This window comes from Spea bombifrons, chromosome 2 (genome assembly GCF_027358695.1).
Source record: "Spea bombifrons isolate aSpeBom1 chromosome 2, aSpeBom1.2.pri, whole genome shotgun sequence".
Lineage (NCBI taxonomy): Eukaryota > Metazoa > Chordata > Amphibia > Anura > Pelobatidae > Spea > Spea bombifrons.
In genome coordinates, this window is record NC_071088.1 from 125,580,739 (window position 1) to 125,598,995 (window position 18,257).

General features: G+C 40.9%; 1 protein-coding gene across 1 annotated transcript in view; it reads left to right on the plus strand.

Annotated features, from left to right (window-relative positions):
• The first annotated feature begins 8,332 nt into the window (after positions 1–8,332).
• LNX2 (ligand of numb-protein X 2) overlaps positions 8,333–18,257 on the plus strand; it is a 39,397-nt gene continuing 29,472 nt past the window's right edge. The window contains exon 1 of the mRNA XM_053456396.1: positions 8,333–8,469. The gene's annotated coding sequence lies outside the window, so the exon portion shown is untranslated. The remainder of the gene's footprint in view (positions 8,470–18,257) is intronic.

Consider the following 18,257-nt stretch of genomic DNA (forward strand, 5'->3'; position numbering starts at 1 on the left):
CTGAGACTTCACCTCGCACAGAGCGTGTGTAATGGAGCTGGCTCTGGTGGACACAAGAGTACAGCTTTTGCCTGTATAATTAACTGCACAAATATATATATATATAGCACTTTCAAAAGATGGTCAGCACTCCAGGTCTTTAAATTAACAATTTCACGTCCTGAGGAAAGTCAGCAATGACTGAAACGTCGACTTGACTTTGAATAAAGAGAAATTGTTAATTTAAAGACCTGGAGTGCTGACCATCTTTTGAAAGTGCTTTATACGGAAACTGCTGGTTACTAGCACCAGGCTTGGGAAATCTGGAATGGTGTGCAATGGACTTTGTGAGTAAAAAAAATATATATATATATGTATATACACAATATGAAGCTTTACTGGTAGTGTATTACTAAACCACAACCCATGAACAGTATTAGAAGAAATGGCCTCATTGGTGGCCACCAAGAGATTAATGGCAGAGCTGGCTCTTGAGGACACATGAGTACAGCTGGATTACCACTCGGATACACTGTGTGTGTACAGTCCCCTGCCTTGGCCTGTCTGCCAACCTAATTTGTGCACAATATTTATTTTGTGCTCTATAAAAAAGTTTTTTCAAATAAAGTAATTTTGAATGAAATTCAAAAAGTTGAAGAAGAAAATACAGCTGTGTGCTACAGTCTCAGTAGGATGATAAAATGAACTAGTAGTCTGTCCAGCTGCAAATCTGAGCAGCTTCTGCAATCCACTCCTAGCCTCCAGACCACAACTAAAAGTACATTCAAGGCAATTGAACAAAGGATCCCATTTTGTTTTATAGCGAATATTCGAATATGAATACACATCTCTACAGGATAAGATGGTCTATAAGGATAAATGTTTGCAAAAGTTAGTAACCATTTGAACAAATGTAGAAATTAATACCTCTATAGAGACCAATTAAAAATATATTGCAGAATGTACATGTCTTGAAGCTATGGCTCCTGTTATTGGATGTAGTCAGAGAGCCAGGTAAAACTAAGAGTTACTGGTTTTAAACTGTTAATATTTTCTTTTTTTCTGGCTGTTTACTGAAAGATTGGCTGTAAAATGTTATTTGTGGATGCATTAGTATTATTTTTTAGGTAAATGGTTTTGTGATCTATTTATGGTCAAGACACTTTAAAAATAGAATACTTCATAATGGAAATCAATGTCGGCCCAGTCCTATTGTACTACTTCATTCTATAGCCATTCTTAAGAAGTCAACTGACTGGAAATTAATGGACAGCTCTTCTCTTATGTGAATGAATGTCTGCTATAATAGCAGATTACTAGGCACACAGAATGGGTATATTTTTCCCTAGTCACACGTGTATAATAGGGGATTGTGCATCAGGCTTCTGGCTGCAAAATTTGCCTTGACGTTATCAAAGAAATAGGGACTATGCTGTTTTATGGCTTCTGAACACTAGGCCCTACTTAATATGTCAATTTCTGCAGGGGGGATTTTCAAAAACAAAAGGTAATAGGCCACCCGATTTTGGTTGGTCATTCAGTGTTCAGGCTTACACTCCCGGCTAGCTTACTGATGTCCCGTGCACGCTAAGTGCTGATGCATACTAATGAATACACTTGAATCTTAACTGGGTTGCAGAAAAGCTACACAATCTTTGTTTACTGGAACCCTTTCCAGTTTGTAGGTTGACAGCTTGATGTGACATACAGTACTGTGTATTACCTAATAAATGTATTATGTTTTGTGGAATCCCAGTTGTGTAAAAATTACTGGTTAGGTGTCAAGAACTCCTTAAGTTCATATAGTGGAGTTACTTATTATTATTATTTTACTTGCTTTACAAGGCCAGTAGGTGAATTGGTATTCTATTGTTGATATACGTTTATTAGGTAATTTAGCCCATATGCCTTTTTTAAAAAACTTTTTAAACTTGAAAGCCAAAATCCTAACAACAGAAAGAAAGCTCCTCTTGGTAAATCCAATGGATTTTGTTAGACTGAATTATATAAATATTTATTGAGAGTCAAAATTAAAAAAAATATGAATTCATTTGTCATGTAGGCTACCAATGAATATATCACTTGAATTACTTTGTATGGAATATTTAAGAAAATGCTAAGAATCGAGTATGTCAGCTTTGCATTGACCCTATATACCTGAACATTTGGCGCCCAAGAAACATGTGTAAGCATTAGAAAGATATGCAAAACATTCTTATAAAATATCATTATTTTGTAATTATTTAACCAGATATTCAAAAGAACTCAAAATGATAATACCTAGATAACACACCCCATAACCTCAAGACATTTGATTAAATTGCAGTTAATACGGTTCTTTGGCATGCACAACATAGTTTAGTAGTCTTTAAGTCATATTGGCAAGTTATTAACCATATGGACAAAGGAGAGAGAAAAGAGATATAAAATATGTAAATGTATTAATACATATGGAAATAACTTCATCAGAAGTAATTGATGCTTGTCGGTGGGGTAAGTGTCTGTACCTCTTTGTCTGCTGCTCCCTATATCAGACTGTGCAGCATAAAGGGACACTCCAGCCCTTTAGTGTATATAATAAGTTGTAGTGTCCCCTTTCAAATGCATGGGGAGATTCTGCAGAAGCCCCCATATACATTTGTCCCAACCCCAGCAATAAGCCATGCAGGAGATGTGTTTATCCTTGGGGTGGGGGGTTTTCTGAGGTGTGCATGAATGGAAAATGTCCCCATTTTAATAGGAACACTCTCCTGATATTGATTTGGGAATTCTGTTTGTTTTGTCATTAGTTATCATTGTTCAGGGGCTGCCTGGAACATTGGAAGTCCCTTTAATAAAGTTAATCAGGGGCATTGCTATGTTGCACAGCTCACCATCGCTTCAATCTCTTATAGCTCTCCCTCTTCCCCTGTCACAGCTCTTCATCTCTCCCTCTCCTCCTTTTCACAGCTAACAATCTCTTCCTCTCTACCAGTTCACCCTAGACCCTCCTAGTACAACTCTCCCCTTTACATCTCTCCCTCTCCCAGCTCACCCATCTCACAATGCTCCATCTCTCCCTCTTACCTCACGTGAAGCCTATCGTTGTGCAGCTTGCATTAACTACTGTGAGGTCAGGTAATGCACATCGTATGACCCGTCACTATATTTCTGTGCCATAGGGGTTTGAATATTGTAAACATGTTACTCTACTGGGTGCACATTTACTTGGATGAAGATGGTTCAACTATGGCAATGCAATTATATGCAGATGACATTGTGAGCCGCTGTTCTTTTTATTTCTGGAATATGTCCTTATTATGTGCAAATGTACCTCTTTGGGAAGTGCAGTCCTTATTTGATACCCAAACCCCCCTTTCCCGCTTTACCCTTATATCCCTCTTTCCTAGGACCTCAGGAATTGCCTTCCAGCAGAAGTAAATAAAATGAAATAATGAAGCATTAAGGGATAGAGATTAGGCTTTCCTCAGCATAAAGTGCCCCTATTCCAAGTGTCATTAACCACCGCTGCTTCAAGTATATTTTCTTTGGGAAATACATATTTCACGACTATTGCTTTCATTATACGAATTTTGTGATTTCACTGTCAATGAGTGGGAGGATTGCTACATTTGAGAATATTATGTATTATCATTAAATGACAGTTGCCTGTATAGGGTGGGGGTTCATTCTACTGCTTGAATTTTCACTGATCTCAAGACATTGCCTGTTTTTTTTTTAGAGCTGTAGAAAAACAAACAATATGATTATGATCACATCAAAAAAAGGTTTAATATGTTAAAAATATATAAAGAATGAAACACCTTAAGGAGAAGCTGCAGCTACAGAGCTGCCTACATCTTCCATGGTCTAACAATATTTCCCACTGATTGGCTGCTTGCAGTGTGTGTATACAACGTTTGCCGGTATATTGTGTTGGTCAAACACATCTCCTGCATAGAAAATATCAGGTGTGGGGGAAGCAAAAATTGGCAAAGAAGACTTTGGGTATCTTAGGGTATGCCTTTTTAAAAAATATTTTACTATAATTTGGATTTTTTTCGTTTTGTGTTTTTTTTTGTTGTTCCTGCTAATTTGTAAACAATTTGTAAACAAGAAATAAACACATAGAAGACTATGGACAGGACAACTGTAGTGGGAGGGAAAAAATGTTTCTTTAAACTCTAATAACCTCTGAGTTACTGTAAAACTCATCCGCTCAGCTATTCACATGTAACAAAATAACTGAACAAATTACCATAAAGCAACAGCCTGGAATATTTCTGTCCGTATAACGTGTTTAACAGAGAAATATGCCTGCACATATTTAGATTATTACATTAATGAAACAAGTTCTTTAGGTGCCAAATGGGCGCAGGTGCAATTTAAGGAGGTGTGAAGTGGGTGCAGTGGCAAGTCCCATCATTTTGCAATATGAGTGCAATAGAAAATTCTGAGGGTGCAGAGAGGATGCAATGGCAAGTGCAAGTGTCAGGGGTGAGCCTACAGTTAGTGCCGCCTGGTAGGAGCAAGAGAAAGAATTGTGTGTATGTATATGGTGTTAGAGTAGACAGTGTATGGTGTTAGAGTGAGTGGATTTTAAAGTGACTTTTCATGTTAGTATATATGCATGTTTTATTATAGAGGGCCCAGAAAAAATACTGCACCTAGGCGCCACTAACCCTAGACTCGCCCCTGCTCTCTTAAGCTGTGCTGAAGGAGGAGTGATGGGTGCGACTATTGAATGGACATGGGGGGGCTGATGAGGGCCCCAAGATTTAAAAAGAGTTATTTCTCCTCCAAAGTTTAACATAATGTACTAAATACAACTATGGTGCATTCACAGCATTTACATTTGTTTTAACAATTTTCCAGAACTAAGCTATGATTCAGTCTTAACCTTGATTTGTGTCTGTAATGTAATACAACATAACTGTAGGGATAGAAAATAGAGTGACCTGGACAGCACGTATCAATGCTACTATACTATGTTCTTGCAGAATTTGTTGTGTTGCATTTCTATGCATATGTATGTATGCATACATACAGAATGTAGCAGCTTATCCACGTCTAAAGAAGGAGCTGCACAAGCAAATGTTTATATTTAATGTTTATAACAGACAATAAATTCTTGAAGCTGGATATTTTTACAAATTGAGTATTTTTTCAAGATGTTTTTTACTCTCTCTTTTGCCAGGACATTACTTCTCACTTGTCATGAAGCACAACCTGACAGAATGCGTGCCTCCACACCTTAAAGATCCTTATCTCCTGTTAATAGAAAAATCCTAAAGCGCCAACAAATTAAAATAAATACTGTAAATTTCTACAATCCCAATTTACCTACTAACATCAAAAAAGGCTGAATATAGCAATAAGAGAGCAGCACTATTTTACTTCCTACTTCCTACCGAAAATGTACAGCAAATATTAACATTCCTGGGAACTCCCCAGGTCAACACCCGAATCCTCCAGGTCATGGGAGCAGGGTTTTGACACGCCTCTCTCCCCGCCCATTTCCCATGGGCAACGCCCACTAACGCACATTAAATACACACATGCAATTGTTAACCTCCAACATTGAAAATTGAATCTACACAAGACACACATTGATGGTTTTTTTTTTTACTAACAAAGGGTGGATGGCTTTTCCCTGTATTCCTTGTAAATGTAGCAGTGCTCCATATGTCGGCTGTCATGTACAGACATGGCTGTTAGAATCCCCATTTTCCTGTGATTAGGATATTCAAACAGCAACCAGATGATCTTTCAGCTTGGTCAGGATGGTCCGTTGGCAACACTAGGACCCTCTTGCTTAGGTATTATCATGTAGCTCTTACATGGTTGGAAAAGGGGGCATTATTAAAAACTCATCTTTACCCAACAGGCAAACCAGAAGACTTGCTTTACTCACATAAATCTTGCAGAGCTACCACCACTGCAAGGGATTCTAGGTAGGTATGTGCAAATAAGGTTAACAGTGATCACCTGTTTATGTATGTATGTGTATCTGTGACTGGATGTGTAAATGGGGATATGGCACAGGCAGGTTGGTTGGGGGGAAAGATGACACATCAAGGTTTGGGGGTAAAGATGGCACAGACAGGTTGTTTGAGGCAAAGATAGAACAGGCAGACTGGGCACAAATATTGCAAGGGCTGGTTGTTTGGGGGGAAAAAATAGAACAGGCAGACTGGGGAAAAGATGGCAAGGGCAGGCTGTTTGGGGGCAAATATGGCAAAGGCAGACTGGGGGCAAAGCTGACACAGGTAGGCTGATTGAGAGCAAATATGTCACAGGCAGACTGGATAGGTGCAAAGGTGGTACAGGTAGGCTGTTTGGAGCAAAGATGGCACAGGTAGGCATGATGTTTGGGGAAAAGATGGCAAGTACTATGCGTCCAATCTGGGTGCTGGGCAGGTCCTGTGGATGCAATCTGTGTGCCGAGGCTGTCCTTTGGGGTGTTGTTCACATGAGGGAGGAAAAAAGAGGTGTGGTACAGTGAAGGAGAGGACAAAAGTACTCTGGGGATGGTGATGGGGCTGCGCCACACAGGGCACCTGAACACCTAAAGCCAGCCCTGATCATGACATTCACTATACTTTACATACAGTGGATATAAAAAGTCTACACACCGCTGTTAAAATGCCAGGTTCTTGTGATGTTAAAGAATGAGACAAAGATAAATCATGTCAGAACGTTTTCCACCTTTAATGTGACCTATAATGTGAACAATTCAATTGCAAATCAAACTGAAATCTTTGGGGGGGGGGACTAAACCTCACAATAACCTGGTTGCATAAGTGCACACCCTTAAACTAATACTTTGTTGAAGCACCTTTTGATTGTGTTACAGCAATCAGTCTTGTTGGGTAGGAGTCTATTAGCATGGCACATCTTGACGCGGCAGTATTTGCCCACTCTCCTTTGCAAAAGCACTCCAAATCTGTCAGATTGCGAGGACATCTCCTGTGCACAGCCCTCTTCAGATCACCCCACAGATGTTCAATTGGATTCAGGTCTGGGCTCTGGCTGGGCCATTCCGTTAATCTTCTTCTGGTGAAGCCATGCTTTTGTGGATTTAGATGTGTGCTTTGGGTCGTTGTCGTGCTAAAAGGTGAACTTCCTCTTCAGTTTCCTAACGAACACCTGAAGGTTTTGTGCCAAAATTGCCTGGTATTTGGAACTGTTCATAATTCCCTCCACCCTGACTAAGGCCCAGTTCTAGCTGAAGAAAAACAGCCCCAAAGCATGAAGTGCACTTCTTTTGTACAGTATACCTACTCAACAACTTCCAGGGGGAACATCACTATATAGGTAGCATACGTTATTTACTTAAACAGCTCACAAAGCCAAAGTAAAAGAACGTCGCTAAAGCCTTGACCAAGCCATACTCCCAAAACACATGGCCCTTTTTGTCCATATAAAATGTTGGGAGATCTTGTTATTCTATACCAGTTGGCACGAGACTGGAATGTGTTTTTTAAACAAAATCGATCGAGTGGTTGGCTCCTCAGTCACAGACAGGATGGTCACTGGAGGGGGATTAAGCTGCTTGGACATCAACAGACCCCTGCGTGGCTACGACTCAATATATAGTGTCAGAGCCTAGTGGGATATCACAGGATAAATATGCCCACACAGGAGCCGTGGATTATGTCAGTCCTCTTCTGGTGCGGTCTATGTAGTGCATTATGTTACTATATTATTGCTGATGATGCAATAATATAAACTGTGTAAATGACCAGATATCTACACACACTGCTTATACAAAGTACTTTTATAAGCAGAAGTGTCTCAAGTAACTCGGGACATTTGATTGGATTCTAATTGGATCCTGATTGGATTTGCTCATCCCTTCTTCCTAGGTAATACGCCTTTATAGTATTTACTATTTTGCAGCACCAAATACATATGTAAATACCCTTGCATCATTATTTACTGATTTATATAGCACCATCCTATTCCGCAGTGCGGTACAACACCATTAGTGTGGTCTTTGTGGTGTATTATCTCTTGTCTATGTGACAAATAAGCGATAATGATTACGCTTTTAAGAGCAATATTTGGAAAAATGCGTAAACTGTGTATCCTTTGCACTGAAAATATTTAATTTTGTATTTTCCCATAAAAAAGGCTGGTGACTGTGACACGTGACATCACACAACTCCACAAACACGCTCTGGCCAGGCTATGGCAACTGCATGAAGAATTCCAGGTCACACGTCTGCGCCTATTGGCTGAGGGCAAGTGCCAATCTAGTGCAGGGCTTTCTGTGTGTACTGGGAAGGGGCAGGTACGGAGGTTTCCATGGTAACCGTAGTCTGGGCTGAGCTGCAGCGGAGCATTGGCAGTAGAGTGTCAGCAGCAGCATCAGCAGTGGAGGAGTGGGGAGGTGGGAGTGAAGCCTGGCCGTCACCTCTACCATTCAACGAATACCGGGAGGCGAGGACACTGCCGGTGCAGACACAGATGCTGAGTGTTTGCTGTGGGAGGACATCACAGCTAAGGGTGAGATAACTTTCATTTTATTATGGGGGGGATAGAGAGGTGGGAGGGAGGCTGGAGGTACATACCTCATGCAGGGGTGTGTGTGGTGTTTGGCTCCAGTACTCTCTAACTACCAGCAGTTCTGTTCGTCCGCGTTGTGCCATGACACTGACACTGACACTGACATTAAAGAGGTGCATGGACGCCAATCAGTTTAATTGGTGAGAATGAACTTTCATTGGGGTGAAAGTGGAAAGGCAGGCAATGTGTTAATTTTCCACTTGGTACAGAGGGAAAGTTCGCTGTTCCATAGGAATCAAGAAGACTCCTTTCTATTTATTCTTATTCACAAGACAGGCGATCTCTGGCACTCCAGGTGTTGTAATGTCTGTTTATAGTGGCTGGATGAGCATAATGGGAGCTGACTTACCAGAGGTCATCCTACAATGCACTCTCATTGAGATGGGTATTGAAAGATTGAGCTATGTGTGCATATGTGTATATATATATATATATATATATATATATATATATATATATATATATATATAAATGTTCCACAAGACTAAGCAAGCCTGGGCTCGGAGCAGTTCGCTGTGTATACAGTAGAAGAAGCCTTGGAAATCATTCATTTAGAAGCAGCGCTGTCTGAGCCTTGCTGCCAGTGCATTGGGAATCAGTCAGGCTTAATTGAATTCTTTTGTTGTGGTCTGTGAGCGGTGGCTCCTGTGTTCTCTCTGATGAGATACATACCTGCAGAACATCGCCACTACTGTATTATCATCAGCGCTTGGAGTGTTAGCGGTTAATACCGTTTACCGCCCCTGAGTTATCACCACACCGCAAATGAGCAGAAACAACCCTAATTGAACATTTTAATGCAGATCATAGTGCAAAGATGTGCTGATAACAGCCTGCCGGGCTATCGGGAAATAGATAGTATATATAACCTTTTTACTGGAGGACAGGTGAACAGCGGATGGGGGATGTGCAAAGAACTGGGAAACACGGGGTTAATATACTCTTCAGGAAAGAGATCTTAGCAAGTGTGAAGCCTATTTAAAGCATCCGCTTTCTCCTTGCTGATGTAAATTGAGATCTGGCTGCTGCTGTTATACAGGAGCCTTAATTCCTACAGTGGATTTGCCCCACCGCAGGTCAGTGGTAGACTTCTGCCGGAGGATGTCCTCACATCTATGGAGACGCTTAAACTGGCCAGCAATCTGTATGAAGCATACACTCACTTAACCCTTACAATGAGTTGCGCATGCACCTCTTCATTTGTAAATTATTTGGGAATAGATTAGATCAGGATTGTGCTTGCCAAACTTTCTTGAAGAAATACTGTTCTGTTATATTGTTATCATTTATTGGGTTACCGTTAAAGATGCTGTTCCACATAGACTGAAGAACCTTCACTATAGCCATATAAAAAATGCATTATTTTCTTTACTTTTACAGTTTCTCTTACCAAATCATACAATGGGGCATATTTCTTTTCCATTGCTCACTAGTTCATGCTTCAAGGTGTACAAGCATCCAATATCAGCCTTTGACCAAATGTCCCATGTGCATCGTGGACTTCACAAACCTTGACGTGGACAATGTTGTGGTTTGTGGGTCAGTGATACGCAAGTTGCTTACTGAACTCTAAGCTTTGCTTAAGTTGTCTTCTTGTACCAGAATAGTCATGCCAAAAAAGCACTGTTAATGTGTCTTTGAGTACTGGCAGACTCCTTGCTCAGATGGGAGTTCATATGAACCCATATGATGGGGGTACACTTCCTTTTGAATTGATGGCCTTTTTGGTTTAATCCCGAACTGTGCCTCTAGTTTGATAAAGCATCTTGAGCCGGGGCGTGATAAGCCTAGGGCAATATTTATGGGGGTGAGCCCCTCTGTCACCTAACCAGTAGCCAATCCCCTATTGGGTGCCCAGGCTCCCTGTAACGCCACAGGCCAGTCAACACTGTGGAAGACTGCTGCCCTCCATAGTTTCCATCCACCTGACACAACACGTCCTTAAAAAGTGAATATCTCTCACTCTCTCGCCTCACTCTCTCACTAAAATATATATATGTATATATGTTCATCCAAGACATGATTAAGTTTTGGCATTGGGGTGATGCCCAAGCGATAGGGTCGTTATCCAGAGATAATGACATATGTAAACTATTGCATTTTAAATTCTTCCATCTTTCACAGATCTCGTGCATCTCTTTAGATTAATTGGAGGCACACAAATCTAGAGAGATCAGTCTTTCTCTCCGCTGAAGCTATAAATCTGTATGTGTGTAAATGCTGATTATTATTCTACGTAACACTTAACGGTGAACTAGGTGGTTTTAGCCATGACCTCAATACTATTGTTCATTGTACTAAAATACACCCTAGAGAGCAACATCCCTTTCCTTCCCTAGCAACACAGACCGGATCCAGTAACACAAATATCAGAAGAGCTGCAGTCTGGGACACTGCCTGGTTAATTCAGACACCTTAGCGGCTGATATCAAAGAGGGGGTGGTTGTCGGCGTTCGCTCGAGTGAAAGAACAGCTGCCTGGTTCCTGGAACGGGAACATTTTTTTTGCACCATACCCTCCACAACACCCACAATTTAACGTGTTGAAAAGCACCAACTGGCTCGCACAACTAAAGCTTGAATATGTTATATAGTTTAGCTTTAAAGGCAGCATTGTTCATGTTTGTGTTTAACCATTACTGTGTCAGAGGGAATTGTAAAGTGTGTATGCCAAATATATATATAATGATCTGTCGTCGGGACGGAAAGCCCAGTAGGTATAACGACCTCTCCGCTTGGTGAATATTCCTGATTTGGGCTTATGACGAAAGACTGATTCCTTGCAACCATTATGGCTGGTGAAAGCTTGTAGAAACACTGGAAAATTATTTTTTTATTCATTTTATTTTTTTTAATTATCGTCATTTTCTAATTAAAGTTTCATAGATTTGCTTCACTACCCCGCTGGGGAGCAGTCACCTAAATTTTTAGTTTTACAATAATATCAAACAATCATCCAAAGCTTTCTTGTACACGTGCAGTAAAAAAGTACTATGTATCTATAGTCTCCAGATCAGTCACTTTTGACATCATCATTGTTGCCATAGCCTGTTTAAGAGGGGTCTGTGAGATTTGCATCCGATTAGGGTAGAGCTGGTGAAAGAACTTTATTAACCCCTTAGGGACAATGGGCGGTCCCTAAACCCATTGAAAACAATGCATTTTGAGCCCGTACATGTACGGGCTTTGTCATTAAGGGGTTAAAGAATTGCATCTCTATGTTTCATTCGGACCCCCATGATCATGATGTACTTTACAATGGATGCCGTAATTCCCTATCATACCGTACAGATTAAATGTTCATCTTTTGTTGGCCACTTGTTGGTAACTTCATGGTTCTCCGACATCTCTTTGGTAGACTGAAAAGATTGAATGGTCGTTTCTCTCGGATTCATCCATACATTGTTGAGCAAGTTAGTAGAACAAACCTTAAAAAGTAAATTATTATTTTAATTGCCTTTATATCTATAAACCATGAGCTAAATTGATATTAAATTCATGGCCCACGTACTTCTGCAATGTTTTGCCGTATAGATTATACGGACTTGAGATACACTTTGGCGCATTCGATGCTTAAGTAGGACGTCAGTGTGTAATCAATAATCCAAAAGTCAATTTTCTCACAATCTATGCATTTGCTTGCATGACGTATGGATTTTGTTTTTGTTTCCAGGAAACAACCCAAAAGCATTTGGCCGACAGATGCGCATCTCGTATGCTGTCAACGCGTTAAAATGCTTCTTAAACTATGTTTAGATGATTTGAAGTGATAAATGCTTGTTGTAGACAGTATAAACATTTACTCGCCAAATTATGAAAAGATGTTTGTTTTCAAACAAAATGCATCTCTAAAAAGTCCCAGGCAGTAATCTCTCTGAGTAACTTGGGCGAAACTCTTTTTATCGATTACGTTTCCAATGGCAGATTAGTAGCAGATGCATCTGGCTCTCCTGTAATTAAAGTCCCGACAACGTATTGGAGTTGTAAACAAGGTATACAGCCTGGAAACATGGTATAGATAGAGTGAAATCAAGAAATAGAGCGTAGGAGACGGAATTGAGTGTGTCCTGGTACAGAGCAATGAAGCATAACAGGTCTTCTACAAATCTCTGTCCTCGGGCAAGCTTTGAGTACCAACATCTCAAGTGAGAATAACAAAGAAACATCCCGGTGTCCAACCCAACGTTTCTTCAAGACAAAGTAGAACATGGAGATACATGTTCTTTTAGTCAAATAATATGCTATTATAATACAAGCACAACAACGATGGTGCTTATTCGTCCTTAGGTATGATTACGAGAGTTAACATGGGCAGTAGCATCAGTTAACAATACAGCAGTAGTTTGTATGGATTCATTTCTCAGAGGGAAAACCAGCACACCGTGGATTTCTGCTGTTTTTATGTTTAAATTGTGTTTTCACATTTTATAGAGGGGAGAAAAGCACTACGCATACAAGATAGTTTGACAAGTGGTTTTACGAACAAATTTACTTTCTGTAAATGTGTTTTGGAAATGAATGGCTGGTGCACACGTGGAAAAGACACGTGTAAGGACTAGAATTGGGGATCATGCGTGTTAACATGGAAATGACACCTGATGCGGGTGACTAGGTGTAAGAACCACTGATGCAATATTTTGACTATTCATATACAGTACTGTGCAAAAGTTTTAGGCAGGTGTAAAGCAGGAATGCTTTCAAAAATAGACATGTTAGTACGTTATTTTAATCATTTAGCAAAATGTGTGAACAGGAGAAAAATGTAAATCAAATTAATATATGGTGCGACCAACATGGCAGGTAGGTTGTTCCAAACATCTTAGAGAACTAATCATAGTTATTGTGTGCCTTTAGGTATCCTCAGTTGCCGCTCTCTCTTTATGTAATCCCAGACAGACTCGATGTTAAGATCAGGGCTCTGGGGGGGCAACAACATCCTTTTCAGGACTCCTTCTTCTTTAATCTGAAGATAGTTCCTAATGACTTTGGTTGTGTTTGGGGTTGTTGTTGTGTTGCAGAATACATTTGGGGCCTCCGTGATGGTATTGCATGATGGATAAATATCTGCCTGTACTTCTCAACATTGAGGAGACCATTCATTTTTTCCAAATCCCCAACTCTGTTTGCAGAAATGCAGCCTAAACTTGCCTCCATGCCTCGCTATTGCCTGCAAACACTCTTTCTTGTCCCCCTCTCCAGCCCTTCGGCAAACAAACTTTCTTCTTCTACAGCCAAATATTTCATATTTTGACTCATCAGTCCGGAGCACCAGGTGCCATTTTTTGCTCCTGTGTTTTTTGTAAATGGTTAAGTCGCTTGGCATTGTTTCCAGAACAGATGTAAGGCTTTGTGGCCCCACATCTTCCATGAAGACCACTTCTGATAAGAGTTCTCTGGGCTGTAGATGGGTGTACCAGGATCTCCCACTGTTTTCTGCCGATGCTGAGCTGATGGAACTCCAGGACCTCTTCCTGATTACGAAGGGAAGTAAACATGATATGTCTTTCATCTCGTAAGTTTCCTTGACCAACTGCAGCCTGAACATTGCCTATTTGTTTGTTCTTCTTCAAAAGAGCTTGGACAAAAACATCTGGATAACCCCTGTCTGTCTTAAGATTTCTGCCTAGGAGAAAGCTTTCTGAGGCGGTATAACTACCTTGTGTCTTTTTACACTGCTCAGTCTTGCTATGGTGTATGACTTTTGACATTAAACTGTCTTCAACAACCTCACCTTGTTAGTAAGTTTAGCTGTTCCTCAACGAGTTTTATTCATCATACACAGCTTTCTGTTGCGGGTAATGTGTTTCAATCTACTTATTAAATTTGTGATCATTCGCACCTGTTTGATATAACTGTTTAATGATACACCTAACTATATTTCTACAGATTGACTTTGTTCAAGTGTACTTAGAAGAATTGATGCTGTTTAATTTAATTTAGATTTTTCCTCTGTATACTCACTTTCCATCTTGCTAAATAATAAAACATAGACTTTTTTTTTAGCCATTTAATTACTTTAAAATAAGTAAAAATACTTTATATTGTATATACTGTATATTGTAAAACATGAAAGTATGCTGAAAAGCAAATATTTTACAGTTTTATTAAATGGCCTATTACATCATATTGTGCGTAATCAAATAGTACAAAGTCTTTATTAGTCCCTTTTAAATGTATTGACACATGGAGGGAGTTGCTAATGTTGCTTGTGAAAAATCTTTCAGATTCCAGGTTGGGTAAAAATATTGGTGTGTTTCCAGAAGTCTGGAGCATTTGTCTGAGTTTAAATGTATTGGTCGCCAAGAGGTGACTACCGAGGGTGCCAAGCCACTGGGGCAACCCTGGTAAAAGGTACACGCTACTAGTAATTTATGCTCTAAGTGTTGGCTTACTGTGTTACCTGTGTGGAAATTAACATGTCTGGGTAATGGGTACCGCAGGTTTAGTAAAGGGGGTCCTAACAATGTTGTACATGTCTTGGCTAGACAGTCTGCCAATGTAGACAGTGTGCACTGACCTATTGTAAAACCTTGCTTTTATCAAGGACACCCAGGAGCGCACACAGTATTATTTTAGCCCCCGTGCATGAGGCAGGTGGAATGGGGGTTATGAGATTCTTCCTTGGCCTGCTCAGCTTTAAAGATTCTGGTCCACTGACTGAAGCTTTAGTTTGGCTTTTACTTGTAGTTCAACATACTGCCACCAGGCTGTCTAGATTAACAACGTGCCCTGGGCTAGCTCATTACTGGCTGTCATTGCCCACCACCCCACCCACCAATGCTGAATGGAATGGGTTGTTGTTTTTTTTTGCTTTTTGTTTCTTTTGCAAAATAGCACCCTAACATATTTTAGATTGTGTTCTTAACCTGTTGTGAAAATGCCTTTGCCAATCAAGTACGTCTTAAAATGACATGCGGTTATCCGTACATTGCTACTACCTTAAGCTTGGTAATTACAGTATACTTCCCCAAAACAAATCACAGCTGTAGACTTATTTTAAGTGTTTCGTGGCATAATGCAAGTGAGTTAATTATATTTTGTCTAAACTAAGCTGTGCGTCCTTCCTCAGTGATGCGAATGTTCATCCCTGGCTTCTCGCAGGCTATGCCAGATAGTATGGATTATCAAATGAAAAAAAATGCAGAGAATAATCTGCCAAACTATTATTGATTCCCATCGGCTAATGAAACCCAGTAAAGAGCAGGGGCCGTGTGTCAATGCCCTGTCATTCCAGTGCTTTTGCAGCAATAATGTTTTGCTGAGGGCACACTTTTTGAGAGACGTTCTGTGCGTCACGTGATTTACAGTTAGTGCACTCCAGGACAACACTTCTGATCTGGAGATCAATTACTGAACCATCTCAACCTGTGACCTAGAACCAGGGATTCATAACAGATTATACAGAGATTTATTTTAATGTACCTCTCCGTGGCTGACCTTTTAGCCATATTAGATCGTACAAATGAGCTGCAGCGATTGAATGAACAATTGGGTTGTCGTTATTTCTTGATAGCAGAATATTTCATCAGACGGCAGAGCAAACTTTTTTTCTTTAGTGCAAATGCAATATCATACGATGGCATGTTAGGTTAAAGGGGCACTCCAGCCAATACATTGACTTTAATGTAAGTAACAGCTGCTGGTCCCTTTAAGTATCCGTGTGGTCCGTTTTGCAAATGCATGGAGGATTATGCAGAATCACCTCGTTCCCCACCCCCAACTAAATACCGGTCAGATGCGCCAAAAACGTTTTGTACATATTGTTTGTTTTTGTCCCATTTGTTTTCGGGCAAAGAATTACATCCCCTGCCCATTCCGTTCGGCCGAAACTTCAGGGGCATTTTTAATTTGGGAACTAAATTCATTGTCGGTGCCCTCATTCACTCTCACTCACTGTCTCACACTCTCATTCACTCTCACGCTCTGTAAATGTTTCCCGACCTTCTCTGCCAACCACTTTCGCTTCCGCATCTTCTTCAATCTGCTATATTCGTCCGCAGACACAACCCGGTGTGAACTTCTGCAAAAAAAATAAAAACCCACCATACACACACATTTAAGCAGGACTAGGCTCCCCAATAATTTCAAAACTTTTTACACTACACGAAAAATGCTACATTATGAGGTATCCTTCTCTGGCACCTTCCTATTTTTGGGCATTAGTACAGGTTTTGGGTTGCCATAGAAACAGCTGATTCTTCTACAGGAAGTGATGCTACTGAACTAAACTACCTTCAGCAGGGTTTTTCAAGTACAGGGATCTGAGCGAATAAGTCTTTTCAATGTACTGTTTTGAAATCACTACGTATCTATGTTCTGTTCCTCTACCTTTCTTTCCATACTGTCAAAAAAGAGACATTGTGGTTAGTGGTCATTAAAGCCATTACCATAGAAACAGTTTCTACTCATTGTGCTACAATTTCTAATCAGAATTCCTTTTTTATACATAACCTCTATTGTGGCTTCTTGACGTATATAGCATTCTAAATGCAATAGCATTAATGTACATGTCTACTGGTATGCCGTCAGTGTTCTGCAAGAAATTCTGGTAGGATATATACCGTATTGGCTCGAATATAGGCCGCACTTTTTTCCCCCACTTAAAGTTTTTAAAGTGGGGGTGCGGCCTATATTCGGGGTCTAGCGCCCGACGCCCGGGACATGCAGTCCCGGGCGCCGGGCAGGCAGCGGGGTTAAGATACAGATCCCCCGCAGCGGTGCAGGGGACCTGTATCCTACTCCTCGATACGCTCAGACAGCCTCCCCTGCCAGCACTTCCCACGGGGGGGGGGTGCCGGCACAGGAGGTTATCTAAGCGTTTTAGACTTACCGGAGCAGACTCCCGGGTGTCTTGCGGGACCGGCGGGAGACATCTACGCAATACGCGTATGCAACTTCCGGTACCGGTACCGGAAGTTGCATACGCGTATTGCGTAGATGTCCCTCGCCGGCCCCGCAAGACACCCGGGAGTCTGCTCCGGTAAGTCGAGGAGGGGGGGGCAGATAAGGACAGCGGCAGCGTATCTCGGGGAGGGAGGACAGCGGCAGCGTATCGCGGGGAGGGAGGACAGCGGCAGCGTATCGCGGGGAGGGAGGACAGCGGCAGCGTATCGCGGGGAGGGAGGACAGCGGCAGCGTATCTCGGGGAGGGAGGACAGCGGCAGCGTATCGCGGGGAGGACAGCGGCAGCGGATCTCGGGGAGGGAGGACAGCGGCAGCGTATCTCGGGGAGGGAGGACAGTGGCAGCATATCTCGGGGAGGGAGGACAGTGGTAGCATATCTCGGGGAGGGAGGACAGTGGCAGCGTATCTCGGGGAGGGGGGGCAGAGTGGCAGCATGTTTTCTTTGGTGCTTTTTTAAAGAAAAAAAACTTTTTCTTTAAAAAAGCACCAAACTTTTAGGGTGCGGCCTATATACGGGGGCGGCCTATATCCGAGCCAATACGGTATATATAATGTGTGTATATATATATATATATATATATATATATATATATATATATATATATATATATATATATATATATATATATATATATATAATGTGTGTGTGTGTGTATATATATATATATATATATATATATATATATACTTAGTGTTAGGACCCTCCTTTATTGGAGTGCTTTGGTGTAGTGGTGGGCTTATCATAATATGGTTGTATAATATGACTAAATCTCTGATTTTGTTATCTTGAAAAGGTGTTTTTAAGTAACCCTAATGAAGACTTTG